Source organism: Mustelus asterias, chromosome 24 (assembly GCF_964213995.1).
Source record: "Mustelus asterias chromosome 24, sMusAst1.hap1.1, whole genome shotgun sequence".
Taxonomy (NCBI): Eukaryota; Metazoa; Chordata; class Chondrichthyes; order Carcharhiniformes; family Triakidae; genus Mustelus; species Mustelus asterias.
In genome coordinates this window covers 51,017,585-51,035,374 of record NC_135824.1, presented here as the reverse complement: position 1 = coordinate 51,035,374, position 17,790 = coordinate 51,017,585, and the positions used below count along the sequence as shown (strand labels likewise).

The following is a 17,790-nucleotide window of genomic DNA, read 5'->3' as shown; positions in this document are numbered from 1 at the left end:
ATATTCTGTCCCTGGAGGGGCAACAAGATGGGGAGAGACAGAATCTGTGACCAGAGTAGCAGCTCCTCACAGATTCTTCTCTCCTGCGGCACAGTGGTTAGCACTGCTGCCTCACAACGCCAGGGACCCAGGTTCAATTCCAGCCTTGGGTGACTGTGTGGAGTTTGCACATTCTCCCCGTGTCTGCATGGGTTTCCTCCGGGTGAATCATAGAAACCCTACAGTGCAGAAGGAGGCCATTCGGCCCATCGAGTCTGCACCGACCACAATCCCACCCAGGCCCTATCCCCACATATTTTACCCGCTAATCCCTCTAACCTACGCATCCCAGGACTCTAAGGGGCAATTTTTAACCTGGCCAATCAACCTAACCCGCACATCTTTGGACTGTGCTCCGGTTTCCTCCCACAGTCCAAAAGATATGCTGGTTAGTGCATTGGCCATGCTAAATTCTCCCTCAGTGTACCCGAACAGGCGCCGGAGTATGGCAACAAGGAGCTTTTCACAGTAACTTCATTGCAGTGTTAACGTAAGCCATCTGTGACACTAATAAATAAACTTTAAAACTTTTTAGGCCAGTTATGGCTCAAGGTGAAGGTACGGAAGGTGAAAGTATGGTAATTAAGCAAGCTCTGGTTGGAGTAATTGGAAGTAGTGCAGCGGAGTATTACTTGACTAAATAAATGTTTTGTTGCAACTGAATGGAAGGATCTATGAGAACATGTGGGATCAGCCTTGTGATATAGTGCAAAAAACATCAAGAAGAGAGGAACAATAACTGGATACGAATGGGATGCAGATGCGTGGAGCGACAAGAAAGGATAAGATCAGGAACAAGCAGGTCAGTGAAGATTGTTGAAGCACCAAAGAAAATAGCTACGAAGAGGTTGAAATGGTTTGGTCATCTGTTGCAGAGAGAGAGGGGAAATGTAATGAGGGGAATGATGGAGATGGGATGGCGAGGAAGGAGAGGAAGACATAAGATGTGCCGTATGGTGGCACAGTGATGAGCACGGCTGCCCCACAGTGCCAGGGACCAGGTTCAATTCCGACCTCGGATCACTGGCTGTGTGGGGTTTGCACGTTCTCCCCGTGTCTGCGTGGGTTTCCTCTGGGTGCTCAGGTTTCTTCCCACAGTCCAAAGATGTGCAGTTTGGGTGGTAAATTGTCCCTTAGTGTTCCAAGATGTTTATGTTAGGTGGATTGGCCATGCTAAATTGACCCTTAGTGTCCAAAGATGGATAGGTTCGATGAACTAGCCATGGTAAATATGCGGGGATACAGGGACAGGGCGGGGGGGGGGGGGGGGGGGGGAGCCTGGGTAAGATGCTCTTTCGGAGAGTCACTGCAGACTTGATGGGTCAATGGCCTCCTTCTGCACTGTAGAGATTCTATGACCAGATCACAATAGGTGGCGAGAGACTCAAGTGGAAGAGGAATGGGTGAGTTACAGGAGATGGAAAAAAGGTGGTCAACCTGCATTGTGGCATCCATAACCCCAAGAGAAATGAGAAGGTGAAAGAAGTATTACCAGGATATTGAATTTGATGATCAACCATGATCAAAATGAATGGCGGAGCAGGCTCGAAGGTCCTCCTCCTACTTCTAGTTTCGATGTTTCTATGTTAATTAAAGCAGAACAAATGCTAAAGTGTAGGCAAAGGAGGCCATACGGAATACTCCAGGGACCCGGGTTCGATTCCCGGCTTGGGTCACTGTCTGTGTGGAGTTTGCACATTCTCCCCGTGTCTGTATGGGTTTCCTCCGGGTGCTCCGGTTTCCTCCCACAGTCCAAAGATGTGCGGGTTAGGTCGATTGGCCATGCTAAATTGCCCCTTCGTGTCCTGAGATGCGTAGGTTAGAGGGATTAGTGGGTAAATATGTCGGGATATGGGGGTAGGGCCTGGGTGGGATTGTGGTCGGTGCAGACTCGATGGGCCAAATGGCCTCTTTCTGTACTGTAGGGTTTCTGTGATTTCTGTGAATACTGCGGCCGGGCTGGTCTAAAAGCTGGAAAATCCCACCCGACTGTCAATGGGGTTTCACACTGTCAGTAATCCGCCCGGATGGGAGAATTCCGGCCCACTTGTCCCAATTCAACCACTTACCAGAGCGGGCGCTCACTTTCCAACCAATTGCCTCAGCAGTTCAATGAAGCACGAAGAGCCAATATTGCAGCGTTAATGTAAATCTACTTGTGACACTAATAAATAAACTTTAAACGTTATTTGATGCGCTTTAGGTCTCGACGCCAAATTCGGGCGCAGCGAACGCTCACTTCCCGCCCAAATCTACGGGAGCCAATCAGCGGCAAGACGGAGCCGCCCGCACTGCGCATGCCTCAACCCAACACTTCGTTCCCCTCCTCCTTCTCCTCCCGATACCTAATTACGCATGCTCCTAACCGACTCTCCTCCCAATACCTAACTGCAATGCCCCTAACCAGCTCCTCCACCCCATAGCTAAACGCGCAAGCTTCTAATTAACTCCTCCTCCCGGAACGTATCCCGATACCTAACCGCGCATGCTCCTAACCGACTCCCCGATACATAACCGCGCATGCTCCTAACCGACTCCCCATACCTAAACGCGCATGCTCCTAACTAACTCTTCCTCCCGATACCTAACGGCACATGCTCCTAACCGACTCCCGATACCTAATCGCGCATGCTCCTAACCGACACCCCCCATACCTAACTGCGCATGCTCCTAACCGACGCCCCCCCAATACCTAATTGCGCGTGTTCCTTACTGGTGCCCCCACCTCCTCCCCGATACCTAACGGCGCATGCGTGGTGGTGCCCGGCCTTTGGGAGCTGCGCAGGCGCGGAGTTCCGCAGGTGCTTGAGAGCGGGACGGAGGGAAAGAAAACGGTAAAAGGAGAAAATCTGGGGTGAAAGCCGCTGAGGTGGGGGGGAGTGGGGGTTTTTTTTTAAACGGTAAGGCGAGGCCTCCCGCCCGGGACACGAGCGAATCCCCCGCTCCCTTGTTGTGCCCTGGGTCCAGGCTTGGCACCAGCCGCGTGGAGTAGGCCGCAAGCCTTTGTTATTGCGGGCTCGAGTGATGAGGCGGCCGAGCAAGAGAAGGGGCAGCAGCCGGCTGGAGGTTCATGCCCAAGGCCCAGAGCCGGCTAGTTGGGGAGGAGAGGGGCGGTGTTGGTGGACCTGTGGCCGGGTCAGATTGACCGCATGTCCCGGGGAAAACCAGGTTTGGGAGTTGGGGCTTCTTTATATCCCCGGTGTCGCTGCTGAGACCTGGTATTCAGTCAGTCAATGGGCAGAGAAAGGGTTACTTGTGGCTGTAAATCCCCAACTCCTTGTACTGGGGCAACCCCTGACCTTATAGGTGATGGTCTGCATTTATTTATATTTTGAACTGGTTAGATGACACACAAGAAAGCAACTACTCTCAAATATTATCAGCATTCTCTCCTTCCCTTTTTAATGGGTATTCCAATTACCTTCCGGTACTTGTGCCAATTAGACCAATATTGGAGGTAACCTGAGCCTCTAGTTCCCTGGTATGGGCACTAACTGAGTTGCAGGAGTGTGTCCTCCACATTTATTGAGCCTCCATTTTCTGGGAATGTTGAGAGGCCATCTGTAGGAATTCTACCACTGCTTTCGCTGTTGTCAGCAATGTGGATTGAGCCTAGTACCTACAGGGTCTGTTCATTGCTTTAATGGGAGGCGGTGGGCGGATGAGCGTTGGGTCATCCAGACTCGAAACGTTGGCTCTATTCTCTCTCCACAGAAGCTGTCAGACCTGCTGAGATTTTCCAGCATTTTCTGTTTTTGTTGGCGTGTTCTTTTGACTTTTATAGAAGGAAGATTTCAATCCAACTGGTTGTTTACACCAATTTCACTGTCTGTTTTTCTCAAGCAAAGTTTAGTTGGGTATTACTTTTGGAATTTGGGTTGTAAAGTGATGCTATTTGCATCCTGGTACTAAAAGTGTGTTCATGTTAAAATAAAATTCTCGGATGCCTCAGTAAGTTGATTAGCTGAGCAATACAGAATCTCCAGTTTAATACCTGGTTAATGGCCCAAACACAGCCCAGAACACCAGTTAAACCATGACAGAGGCATAGTCCCAGGGAAGGAGAGAAATCAACTGTGCTCCTGACCACTAAGCCAATGATTGTTGCTGGAAAACAAATATGTGGATGTTAGAACTGCATTTGGCTCAAGTGCTCCCATGGTCAAATAACATACTGATATAGTGCGGAAGCTTGTGCACAAATAAGAGGCTTTTAGAAAGAGAAAATAGGAGTAGGGCATTTGGTCTGCTCTGCCATTTGATGTGATCATGGCTGATCATATCCCTTACACCTTCAGAGTCTAGAATTCTATACATTTGCTTCTTAAATATATTCAGAGACTTGGCCTCAACAGCTTTCTGTGGTAGAGAATTCCACAGACCTCTGAGTGAAGAAATTTCTCCTCCTTTCTGTCCTAAATGGCCTACCCCACCCATATCCTGAGACTATGTGACCCCTTGTTCTAGCCCACCCTCATCCTGGTCAGCCCTGTCAGGATTTTATACATTTCAATGAGATTCATTCTTCTAAACTCCAGTGAATACAGACCCTATTGACCCAATCTCGCCCTGTACAACAATTCTGCAATCAGTCTTGACGAGCCTTCGCTGCACTCTGTAGCAAGTATATCCTTTCTTGGATAAGGAGACCAAAACTGCACACACTACTCTAGGTGTGGTCTCACCAAGGATCTGTACAGCTGCATGAAGAAATCCTTCTCATGCACTCAAGTGCTCTTGCAATCAAGGCCAACATAACCATTTGTCTTTCTAATTGCTTGTTGCACCTGCATGCTTGTTTTCAGAGACTGGTGTACAAGGACACCCAGACCTCTTTGTGCATCAACATTTTCCAATCTCACCGTTTGAAAAATATTCTTGCCATTCTATTTCTCCTCCCAAAGTGGATAACTTCACATTTGTGTTATACTGCATTTGCCATGTGTTTGCCTGCTCACTCAACTTGCCTAAATCAAGGGGATAGTATCTGAGGAGAATGAAACATTTACAAAATGGGGGGATAGTATCCGAGGTGAATCACGTGAAACCTCATAACATCCTCACCACCACTCATTCCCACCAAGTTTCACGTCACTGTTGGTTCCCTCATCCAAACCATTGATGTATATTGTGAATAGCTAGGGCCCAAGCACTGATCCCTGTGGTACCCCTGCCACTCCAAAAATGATCCGTTTATTCCTACTCTATTTCCCGTCTGCTAACTTTTCTCAATCGGTGCAAATTTATTGCATCCACTCCCATGTACTTTAATTTTGCACACTAGCCTCTTTTCTGGTACTTTATCTAAGGCTTTCAGGAACAAGATACACTACATCCACTAGTTTACCCTTTTATATTATAGAGTCTTAGAGATTTACAACATGGAAATGGGCCCTTCGGCCCAACTTGTACATGCTGCCCTTTTTTTTAAAAAACCCCTAAGCTAATCCCAATTGCCTGCATTTGGCCCATATCCCTCTATACCCATCTTACCCATGTAACTATCTAAATGCTTTTTAAAAGACAAAATTGTACCCGCCACTACTACTACCTCTGGCAGCTTGTTCCAGACACACCACCCTCTGTGTGAAAAAATTGCTCCTCCGGACACTTTTGTATCTCTCCCCTCTCACCTTAAACCTATGCCCTCGAGTTTTAGGCTCCCCTACATTTGGGAAAAGATATTGACTAACTAGCTGATCTGTGCCCCTCATTATTTTATAGAGCTCTATAAGATCAGCCTCCTACGCTCCAGAGAAAAAAGTCCCAGTCTATCCAGCCTCTCCTTATAACTCAATCCATCAACTCCCGGTAGCATCCTAGTAAATCTTTTCTGTACTCTTTCTAGTTTAATAATATCCTTTCTATAATAGGGTGTACAGATACACAAAATCAAGTTACAGAATACTGACAAGAATGCGAATCTCTACAGCCAACCAGGTCTTAAAGTTACAGACAATGTGAGTGGAGGGAGCATTAAGCGCAGGTTAAAGAGATGTGTATTGTCTCCAGACAGGACAGCCAGTGAGATTCTGCAAGTCCAGGAGGCAAGCTGTGGAGGTTACTGATAGTGTGACATAAACCCAAGATCCCGGTTTAGGCCATCCTCATGTGTGCGGAACTTGGCTATCAGTCTCTGCTCAGGGACTTTGCGCTGTCCACATTATAACAGGGTGACCAGGATTGCACACAGTATTCCAAGTTCTACTATTTATGTCCCCAAAGAAACCCCAGTAGGTTTGTCAAACATGATTTCCCTTTCATAAATCCATGTTGACTTTGTCTAATCTGGTCAATATTTTGTAAGTGTCCTGTTATCACGTCCTTTATACTTTTCCCTACTAATGGCGAACCGATCTGTGAGTTCCTGTTTTCTCCTCCCTTTTTTTTAAAATAGCGATGTTACATTTGCCATTTTGTGTGATGCTGCAAAGAAAGGCGTCCATTTAGATGGTCTTTTTCACAACTTCATGACAGCCGGAAGTGTTTCACAGTCAGAATACTTTTGAAGTGTAGCTGATGTAGTAATTAGAAAATGTGGCAGTTAATTTATGCATAACAAGTTCCAACAAGCAAGCAGTTTGATGATGGCCACACACTCTGTTTTAGCAATGTTGATCGAGGGAGAAATATTGGCCAAGAAAATTCCCTGCTCGATATGGGACTGGTGTGCCAGCCATGATTTTGTACTCCAGTCTCTGAAGTGAGACTTGAACCCACAATCTTCTGGCTCCTGATACCAGAATATTACCAATAAAGAATGCTGGAAGGATTCCAGACCTTTGCTACCCTGGTTAATATCTGTTTTTACCAGGAATGGAAAAGTGAGGGAGGTAAAATAAATCTGTTTAAACTGTCGAGCCTGGTGGCTTATTACAACAAACCACTCATCTACTGTGACCTGCTTCTGGCTGGTACGGGTCAGTGTCATTGGCATGAACCATTGCTGTTTGTTCCTGCTCTGTATAAAGTGGATCCATTAATCTTAGTGAGTTTCTCTGGGTGAGCGTCTTTCGGGATTCTCAGTAACCAGCTACGGTGCTACGATACATTGTGATTTAAGCTGTGGCTATGTTGATTTATAGTGGGTTGTTTGCGATCCTGTCAGCTACAGAGCTTGAGTGACATATGTGGGTTTTGGCACAAGCTGCTTTATGCTTCATACTTTCTGGCCATGCTTCCATTTTGGAATACGGAGTGCTGAATAAGCAAGCTCAGGTTCTAATCACTTTGACGTGGCTTTGTGGTGTCTGTTTCACTCTGTTGCTATGTGACACCATACAGCACTAACGTTCCAGTAATTCTTGGCGGAAGAAGCAGCTAACAGGTTGAACTCCCTATTTACTGTGTACATCACACTGGATTCGGGCTGAGCAGATAAGCGGATGACATGTGGCTACGTTCTGCACTTGTTTTCTGTTACTGGCGAGAGCCTTTTTTGTCAGGATTATGGAGCAAAAGTATAAATGTTTGAGGATCCAAGTTTAGAATACATCTTCCCTTGGTTGTGAAGGACCCGTCCGCCATTTGGCACCTGCCCCAGTTAAGATTGTAGGTTTAAAGCGTGCTGCGCCATTGCATGGTCCTCCAATCATTTCTCTCTCTCTTGTAGCTATCTGCTTGTCTTCCTTTCCCACTTTTCTGTTTGTCTAATGGTGAGTAGCATTTCTTTCTGACTCGAAATAACATGGGATAGTTTGTCGAGAAACTTTGCCAGTCTGGCATTATGTCATCAGATGTTTTTTGCATGGGATAGTACGAGAGTGAAATAGTTGGGGGTCGAGAAGTTAAACACTAAGGAGGACTCCAGAGTTATGAGGGTGGGCAGGTTAGCCATTACAGGAGATTCGCTGGCTACGATTGAAGAGACAAAGGGACATGCAGCAATGGCTGCCCTCGGACAACAAAGAGTTGTAGAAGGAGGATTGTGAGGTCGGTCATAACAAAGGCTGCAGAGAGGTTGAGGATGGCTAATCTACCAGCCATACACAATGTCATTTATGGTTTTGATTGGAGCCATGTGATGCATTTTGGAAGAACTAATGCAGGGGGGAGTTGTACAATAAATGGCAGAGCCATCAAGAGTATAGAAACACAGAGGGACCTAAGTGTGCAAGTCCACAAATCCTTGAAGGTGGCAGCACAGGTGGAGAAGGTGGTGAAGAAGGCATATGGTATGCTTGCCTTTATAGGACGGGGCATAGAGTATAAAAGCTGGATTCTGATGTTGCAGCTGTATAGAACGCTGGTTAGGCCACATTTGGAGTACTGCGTCCAGTTCTGGTCGCCGCACTACCAGAAGGACGTGGAGGCTTTAGAGAGAGTGCAGAGAAGGTTTACCAGGATGTTGCCTGTTATGGAGGGTCTTGGCTATGAGGAGAGATTGGGTAAACTGGGCTTGTTCTCCCTGGAAAGACGGAGAATGAGGGGAGACCTAATAGAGGTGTACAGAATTATGAAGGGTATAGATAGGGTGAACAGTGAGAAGCTTTTTCCCAGGTCGGAGGTGACGATCACGAGGGGTCACGGGCTCAAGGTGAGAGGGGCGAGGTATAACTCAGATATCAGAGGGACGTTTTTTTACACAGAGTGGTGGGGGCCTGGAATGCGCTGCCAAGTAGGGTGGTGGAGGCAGGCACGCTGACATCGTTTAAGACTTACCTGGATAGTCACATGAGCAGTCTGGGAATGGAGGGATACAAACGAATGGTCTAGTTGGACCAATGAGTGGCACAGCTTGGAGGGCCGAAGGGCCTGTTTCCTGTGCTGTACTGTTCTTTGTTCATGTCAGTGCTGTGGCAGGGTACGAATCTTGATTGGGCAAGCTCAAACATGAAGTTGCAAGAAAGGTGGGGCACGGATTTGAAAGTGATAAATTGTTCAGGGACTTGGAAAGGAAATGAAGGTGGGGTGTGTAGTGTGCAAGAGTGATTAAGTGGTGCGCTTTTCAGGGAGTGATCACTGCACATTTGAAATATGGGAGGGGTGATGGAATAGTATCCGAGGAGAGAGAACCATTCACAAAATGGGGGGGATAGTATCTGGCGGAATGAATCGTTTACAAAATGAGCTAACATAGTGGGCCAGGAAGCAATGCTGGGTGGTCAGCAGAGACTGAGGTGAGTTTCAGGAATAAGATAAGTTTGGAGAGGGGATGAGAAATTGGAAAGAAGCCAAAGGATTTTTTTTTTTTTGCCTTCTGGACCGAACAGTGACCATGGGGTCATTGAATATGTTCAAGGCTGAGTTGGATAGATTTTTAATCGACAAGGAAGTTGAAGGTTATGGGCAGCAGACAAAAGGAAGTGGAGATGAGGACGCAACTCCGATTAGCCAATGATCTTCTCAAATGGCGGAGCAGGCTCAGGGGGCCGAACGGCCTAGCCTTGCTCTAATTCTTGTGGAGTAGTGCGTAGTTTTGGTCACAGATGCAGTCCAGCCACTTCCAGTGATGAATAATTAAATCCATTAAGTGCTGTGTACGTGCCTGACTTGCTTGATTCTGGGGCTGAGGCCAGGAATTACAAATCCCAGTGTACTCCTGGGATTTCCGCACAGGGCATAAATTGGGAGTGGGCTCCGTGTGCACAGTCCAGTGTATGCGATTTCTTTGAACTGGAGCCCAGTATGCCAGTGAGAAGAGAAAAGGGCGCAGAAATCCATCCTTGGGACCCAACTCTTGGCGTGCCATACCAGAGGAGAGTCCCAGGATAGGGAACACAGAGAGGGAAGCCAGGGTGACAGAGGAGTGGGGGAAGAGACTATTAGTAGGAACCCCAGGAAAAGGAGCAAAGAAAGAGGCACTAAGCAGTAAAAATGCATCAAGTACTGAGGGCTTGGTAGAAGCTCTGGAGAGTGAGAAGGCAGCATAAAGTTGTTGTTTTCTTGCTGCAAGCCTTGGGCAGGATTGTTCTGCTCAGCATGGCTGAAGAACTAAAGTTGTGCCTATTAGCTGGTGCTGGAGTGCAGCCTCAGGAATCCAGAGAATGAAATATCAGATTGAAGACCTACAAGGTCAACCACCACTGGAGCAATCGGAGTCTTTTGGAGAGAACTCCAAGGCTAGATCTTCATAAGGGAAGACTAAGGAGCTTGCAATTTCTCGAGAGAGAGAGAGAGAGAGAGAGAGGCAGAATTTTAACAAGATTGTGTAACTCGGCGAATGCTGATACGAGTGTGTTGCTGAGGGTGGCACAGTGGTTAGCACTGCTGCCTCACAGTGCCAGGGGCCTGGGTTCAATTCCCAGCTTGGATCACCGTCTGCGCGGAGTCTGCACTTTCTCTGCATGGGTTTCCTCCCACAGTCTGAAAGATGTGCAGGTTAGATGCATTGGCCGTGCTAAATTCTCCCTCAGTGTACCCGAACAGGCGCCAGAGTGTGGCGACTAGGGGATTTTCATTGTAGTGTTAATGTAAGCCTACTTATAATACGAACAGATTAAAAGAGAGGTCAGTGGAATCTGTTTTGCTTTTGCCATTTATTGGGCAGTGTAATGTGTTCGGCCACAGTTTTCCTGATAATTCTCATGTGCCTTGTTAATTCTAAATGTTAGAGGACACGATAAAATTGTAAATGGCTTTACTTTTCTAACTTTGTATAGTAAAGTTGATTTTGTTTGCTCAAAAATGTTGGAATCTTGTGAATTTATTCTCTTAGTAAGCACCTTGGATCTCAAACTTTGTCTAAAATTACCGGCCCCTGAGCAAAAACATGGGAGTCTGGTCCAGGATGATATCAATGTTCAGGTCTCCCTGGACATAAGGGAGTAATGATGGGCTATATTGGGGGGTTGACGGCCTGGTTATAAGAGTGAGGGCTTTTGCTGGGAGCAAGTGCACTCGATCCACTACCGCCTCCTCGCCTGTCGCCCGGATACACCTTGGCGGGCCTTGTTGCCGCCGGGCGGCGGAGGTCCCCGCTGGAGGTCCCTCTACGGAGGGATCTCCCCCAATTACGTCGGGGACCTGGGGTGGAGGGTGATGCATGCAGCAGTTCCGCACAACCGTAGGATTCACTGGTTCACGGGCTCCGAAGATTGCCCTTTCTGCGGCCTTGTGGAGACCGTGGACCATGTCTATGTTGTGTGTCTTAGGCTGCACTCCCTTTATGTTTTCCTAAAGAACCTTTTGTTGATGTTTTGTCTGCACTTCAGTCCCACGCTCCTGATCTACGGACACCCGGTGCGGAGAGGGGAGGGTCGGGATGGCGACCTCCTCGTGAACCTGCTCCTGGGCCTGGCAAAACGCGCCATTTACCGGTCCAGGCAGCGGGCGATCGAGGGGGCCGTCCATCCTGACTGTCTTCCCCTCTACCGCGGCTACGTTCGCGGCCGGGTGTCCCTAGAGAGGGAGCATGCGGTGTCCACAGGCGCGGTTGACTCTTTCTGCGCCCGCTGGGCACCGCAGGGGTTGGGGTGCATTATTGACCCTAATAATCACATTTTAATTTGATGTTTTTAAGTTTCCTTTGTACTTTGATTTCTGTTCGGGCTGTTCCCCCTCCTTTTTGGGGAGCTGCCTCTTTTACTTTGTCCCGACTTAATCTGAGTTTGTTTATTTGGTTTGACCTAAAAAGAGGGCAAGTGCACTCGAGGCAGAGGTGAGGAAGCTGCAGAATTATCATTGCCGAAGAGAGCCAGAGTGGAATTGAGAGGTTGAAAATGGAGAAAGTCGATGTAACCCAGCAGCTGTACCTGTTTGCATTTGTATTTTCATATGGCGACTTGTGTACACAACACCTGCCAGAAGGAAAGTTCTCCAGGTTTATGTATATACAAAGTAGGTGTGATTTTGAAGGCTAGGTTTTTGCCTTTGTATTTTTGTCTCTGTCTGGCTGGAACAGGTTTTTAAGAGGTCTGTGGATTCTCTTTATAAATTATTGAATGAAAGAATAAAAATGCAAATCTTTAGTCTCGGGCAGCATCTGCACCCAGCGTTGGTCCCTTGTTGTGATGGAGCACTGAGGCTTTGCAAAGGAGGATCACATTCAATTCAGTCTTAATGATGACCACAAAACAGTTGACTTTCTTGAAAAAAAAACCCTCTGGTTCACTAATATGCTTTGGATGGGAGGCGATGGCCTCGTGTTATTATCACTAGACTATTAATCCAGAAACTCAGCTAATGTTCTGGGGGACCCGGGTTCGAATCCCGCCACGGCAAATGGTGGAATTTGAATTGAATCAAAAATACCTGGAATTAAGAATCTACTGATGACCATGAAACCATTGTCCGAAAAAGCCATCTGGTTCATTAATGTCCTTCAGGGAAGGAAATCTGCCGTCCTTAACCTGGTCTGACCTACATGTGACTCCAGAGCCACAGCAATGTGGTTGACTCGCAACTGCCCTCGGGCAGCTAGGGATGGGCAATAAATGCTGCCCACCCAGCGACGCCCATGTCCCACGAATAAAAAGAATTGCTACTTTAAAACTACAAAGCAGATCTAGAGAAGAGTTGGGATCTAGACAGAAAATACTCAACCGATCAGGCAGCATCCATGGAGAGAAAAGTTCAGGCATCTGGTCAATGATCTCAAACGTTAGCTCTGTTTCTCTGCATCAGACTTCCAGCTTCACAGTATTTCATCATTAGTAGAACTGGGTGTGTGCACGAGAGGGAAGTGTAGAACTATAGGATGATTTGACTGCAGTTTGAACATAGCAATGCTTAATAGCATGTTAATTTGTTCATGTGGTCAAATTATTTCCATTTATCTCGCCACGTAAACACAGTGGCTACAAGGGCAGGTCAGACGTTGGGAATGCTGCAGTGAGTAACTCACCTCCTGACTCCCCAAAGCCTGTCCACCATCTACAAGGCACAAGTCAGGAGTGTGATGGAATACTCCCCACTTGCCTGGATGGGTGCAGCTCCAACAACACTCAAGAAGCACCATCCAGGACAAAGCAGCCTATTTGATTGGCACCACATCCACTCCCACCACCAACGCTCAGTAGCAGCAGTGTGTACTATCTACAAGATGCACTGCAGCAATTCACCAAAGATCCTTAGGCAGCACCTTCCAAACCCATGACCATTTCCATCTAGAAGGACAAGGGCAGCAGATGCATGGGAACCCCACCACCTGCAAGTTCCCCTCCCAGCCACTCACCATCCTGACTTGGAAATATATCGGCCGTTCCTTCGCTGTCGCTGGGTCAAAATCCTGGAATTCCCTCCCAAACAGCATTGTGGGTCAACCCACAGCATGTGGGCTGCAGCGATTCAAGAAGGCAGCTCATCACCACCTTCTCAAGGGCAACTAGGGATGGGCAATAAATGCCAGCTAGCTAGTGACGCCCATGTCCCACGAATGAATTTTTTAAAAATTGGATAGGTTAGGGAGGACCATGGGTTATGTTTACAAGTTTTGCAAGGGCTGAACTTCAGATTCATAGCAGCACGGGTCAACAAAACTATTTTTTTTAAAAAAACAATAGCATTGGGGCCCAGTCTTGGAGGAATAGTATTTTAAAAGCAGAGGGTATGTTAAACTTGTATAGACCTCGGTTAAATAGCTCTAGGTACAGTTCTGATCTCCATATTAACAAAGGACATAAAGGAAGTGGAGATGGTGTAAGTAACTTTATAAGAGTGATCATCAGGACTGAGTTGTGACTACTAGGGAAGATTGAACAGGCTAGTGTTCTTTTCCTTGGAGAAAGAAGGCTTAGGGCTGGCATTGTAGAAGCTTCTAAAATTGCAAATGTTGCGGTTAAAATGGAGAGAAGACGGTTCCGTTTGGGGGCAGGGGTCCAAAGCTAGAGGCTGTAAATTTAAAATGGCCAATAATAAATCCAGTCAGGAATTCTGGAGAAACTTTGAGAATGGTTCGAGCATGGAACTTGCCGTCACAGGGAATGGTTGAGGCTTAGGTGCATTTTTATGAGAAGCTGCATAAAAAGCAGAAAGAAGTAAAAAGGATATGCGCATGGAGTGAGGGTGTAAGCTTACATGGGGGCACAAGTCTCGATTAGCTGGGCTTAATGGTCTGTTCGTGTTTACTGGGAGTTGGGAGACTCTTCCTTTTGTCAGAGAATAATGAAACTGCTAGCCTGTGTTGTAAACACTAGCTGGCTGTCTTACCTGAAGCAAAAGATGGATCTGCTTTTGCAAAGGGGAGGATATCACCTTGTACAAGAGGCGGATATTTTGTCATATAATTCAGGGTCAGTGTTTTGGCTAGATTCAATTGTCTGCTTCTAGCTGATTAGGGAGTGTGTGTGTGTGTGTTGTGATGCATAAGGCATCATGACTGTGGTGGGATGGTAGAACTTTTCAAAGGTTAATGTGTAACATTTTCAGACTACCCTGTGCCATTTACTGTAATTTTGCATGCAGGATCGTCATGTAATTCCTGATCAGCCTCAAGGGCTTGCAGCACTCTCTGTTTTGTTCTCTGAAACCCTGAGGGATTGGTGCACTTCAGGTGCAGCTTTTGTTGCTGGTTATTAAGTGTGTTGTGTGATTACTGAGTGTATTGGAGTTGTTAGTTGACACGGGTCTCTATATGGTCAGGGGGTGGTCTCTTGCACTTGTAAAACAAGTAAATCTCCCTTATCTTCACTCACTAACTGTGGGGGTCTCTATCTTTGCTCCCTTGCAATGCCCATGGTGCTTTCATCTCTACTGTATGTTCCTGTGTGAGCAATGAGTGATCTAACTGACGTGTAAGCTGATTAAAAGATTTTGAGGCATGTATAAATATCTTTTCCCTGGTGGAGTGGGTGTTGTAGACAAGAAGGGAGCAGTGATCTTAAAATTTGACCTAGGTTCTTCCAAGGTGATGTCCAGAAGCACATCTTTGCACTCAGTAGCCACAAAGTAGTTTTTTTTTTGTTTTTACAGTTTAAATGAATCGCCAGGTCGACCTTTAAACTGTCGCCATTCTGTGCCTGAGAGCGCTGGCCTCCTTTTGAGCAGTACAATCCTTTCTCTGTTCCAACGGCATAGAATCACTGCAGTGCAGAAGGAGGCCATTCAGCGAATCGATACTGCAACACAATCCCACCCAAGCCCTATCCCCTGTAACTCCACATATTTACCCTGCTAATCTCGCTGACCCTAATGAGCAATTTAGCACGGCCAATCCACCTAACCACGTCTTTCAGACTGTGGGAGGAAGCCGGAGCAACCCTACGCAGACCCGGGGAGAATGTGCAAACTCCACACAGACAGTGACCCACGGCTGGGATTGAACCCGGGTCCCTGGCGCTGTGAGGCAGCTGTGCCAACCACTGTGCCATCGTGCTGATATCTTGGGACAGTTCCATCTCTATTGCTTGGCTTCTCTCTTGGGCTTCTTCTCGTGAACAGGATGTTCTCTAATAATAGCATGAGCTTTCTTGTACAAATCTATCATCTCAGCTGTGACTCTATGCGTGGTGTGTTGAGAAAATTGCTTCTTATCGGCACCCTCATCCAGCAGGTAGCGCATGTACTTTTCAACCCAAAGATGTGCTTACGATGGACTTATGGCTGGATGGTTGAAAATTTTGAAATTGAGATTGATTAATTGATGGGGCATTAAGACAATGGAGTTGCGATACAGTTCAGTCATGATCTAATTGATTGGAATTGACTTTAACTGGGGACGGCACGGTGGCACAGTCATTAACATTGCTGCCTCACTGCGCCAGGGACCTGGGTTTAATTCCTCGCTTGGGTGACTGTTTGGAGTCTGCACGTTCTCCCCGTTTCTGCGTGGGTTTCGTCCCACCGTCCAAAGATGTGCGGGTGAGGTTGATTGGCCGTGCTAAATTGCCCCTTAGTGTCTGGGAAATTAGCAGAGTAAATACATGGGGTTAGGGGGATAGGGCCTAGATGGGGTTGTTGTCAGTGCAGGCCTGATGGGCCTAATGGCATCTTGCTGCACTTGTAGGGATTCTAAGGTTCTATAAATGGCTACCTCCTGTTCTCATGGAGATTTTCAGAGGGCTTATGTTTAGTCCGAAAAGCTGGTTGGTTTTGGTTCATGCATTTAAACTTTCAAGGCAACCGATACAGTTTATGAAGCACTTTTCCACGTGTATGTCACTTAATTTGAGAGCCTGCAGTTGACCTAGAAATTTAGCGTAGGTGTGTTTGCAACTGAAAATGCACGATCTTGAAACAAGTTCTTGTTTGTTTGCTGCACTATCACCATTTGCGAGGAGTTATTGTTGCCAAAATACCTGGTGACTGAAGGGAAAATGTTTTTCCAGAGTGCCTCAAGCAGTTCAATGTCGCAGGTCCCTTCTTCACCCCATATCTGCAGAGAGACACTGAGTTGCCTATTCTGTATTAATCCAGGAAAAGGCAATCTGGCTGCTCGCGGGTTAATCAGCCACACTAAAAATATACTCAGAAGTCATCTTGTTTTAAAATTTAAGGCACAGTCAATTTCTCATTCTCAGTGTCCCTGCAGCGCCTGTGCAGCTTAGGCGTGCCAGCCCCATGATCAGCTGCGCATTGTGGCCTTGAATTGTCCTTGACACAGATTGGTCCTCATGACATGGGGAGCATGAGAAATTGTGTAAGTTTTTAGAAAACAGCAAAGTTGAAATGGCTTTTTAAAAAATAATACTCACCTGCTCCCTAAAAGAGATTGCAGAGAACGAAATCCGTTACACAACTGGAAGACATAATTCGTATTTAATGGAGTTGGTCATGTACCAAAAAATACTTTTCTGAATTAATTTTAAGTTCCTACTCTCTTTTGCAAGTTCAACTATTGTTTTAGTTAAATTTATTTATTAGTGGCACAAGTAGGCTTGCATTAGAACAAAGAAAATTAGAGCACAGGAACAGGCCCTTCGGCCCTCCAAGCCTGCACCGACCATGCTGCCCAACTGAACTAAAACCCCCTACCCTTCCTGGGACCATATCCCTCTATTCCCATCTCATTCATGTATTTGTCAAGACGCCCCTTAAAAGTCATTACTGTAGCCGCGTCCACTATCTCCCCCGGCAACGAGTTCCAGGCACCCTCCACCCTCTGTGTAACAAATCTGCCTCGTACATCTTTAAACCTTGCCCCTCGCACCTTAAACCTGTGTCCCCTAGTAATTGACTCTTTCGCCCTGGGGAAAAAGCTTCTGACTATCCACTCTGTCCATGCCCCTCATAATCATGTAGACTTCTATCAGGTCGCCCCTCAACCTCTGTCGCTCCAGTGAGAACAAACCAAGCTTCTCCAACCTCTCCTCATAGCTAATGCCCTCCATACCAGGCAACATCCTGGTAAATCTTTTCTGTACCCTCTCCAAAGCCTCCACATCCTTTTGGTAATGTGACGACCAGAATTGAACACTACACTCCAAGCATATTCCACTAAATTAATACTGCAATAAAGTTAGTCGCCACACTCCGGTGCTGGTCCAGGTGCACTGAGGGAGAATTTAGCACGGCCAATCGACCTAACAGCACGTCTTTTCGGACTGTGGGAGGAAACCGGAGCACCCGGAGGAAAGCCACGCAGACACAGGGAGAACGTGCAGACTCCGCACAGACAGTGACCCAAGCCAGGAAGCGAACCCTGGTCCCTGGTGCTGTGTGAGGCAGCAATGCTAACCACTGTGCCACACCATATAATACTGCATCAGCACATTGTGTGCTGCCCATATTGGTCCGGCTTTGCATTACTTTAGAGAGAATCGGAAATTCTGGTGTGATTATGTAACTGTGAAATGGGAGGCTACTTGAATGATGTAAGGAGACGTTGCTGGATTTTGCTTACTCCCTAATTACAGTGATATTAAACAAAATAGT

The 17,790-nt window shown here is 46.8% G+C and overlaps 1 protein-coding gene across 5 annotated transcripts in view; it reads left to right on the top strand.

Annotated features, from left to right (window-relative positions):
• The first annotated feature begins 2,544 nt into the window (after nucleotides 1–2,544).
• srsf7a (serine and arginine rich splicing factor 7a) overlaps nucleotides 2,545–17,790 on the top strand; it is a 33,840-nt gene continuing 18,594 nt past the window's right edge. For 2 of the 5 annotated variants that reach the window (XR_013500801.1, XM_078241695.1), the window contains exon 1: nucleotides 2,788–2,873. The gene's annotated coding sequence lies outside the window, so the exon portion shown is untranslated. Of the gene's footprint in view, nucleotides 2,874–7,347; nucleotides 7,465–17,790 lie in introns of those variants that run through there. The other 3 variants (XM_078241694.1, XM_078241692.1, XM_078241693.1) reach the window with 3 other exon arrangements.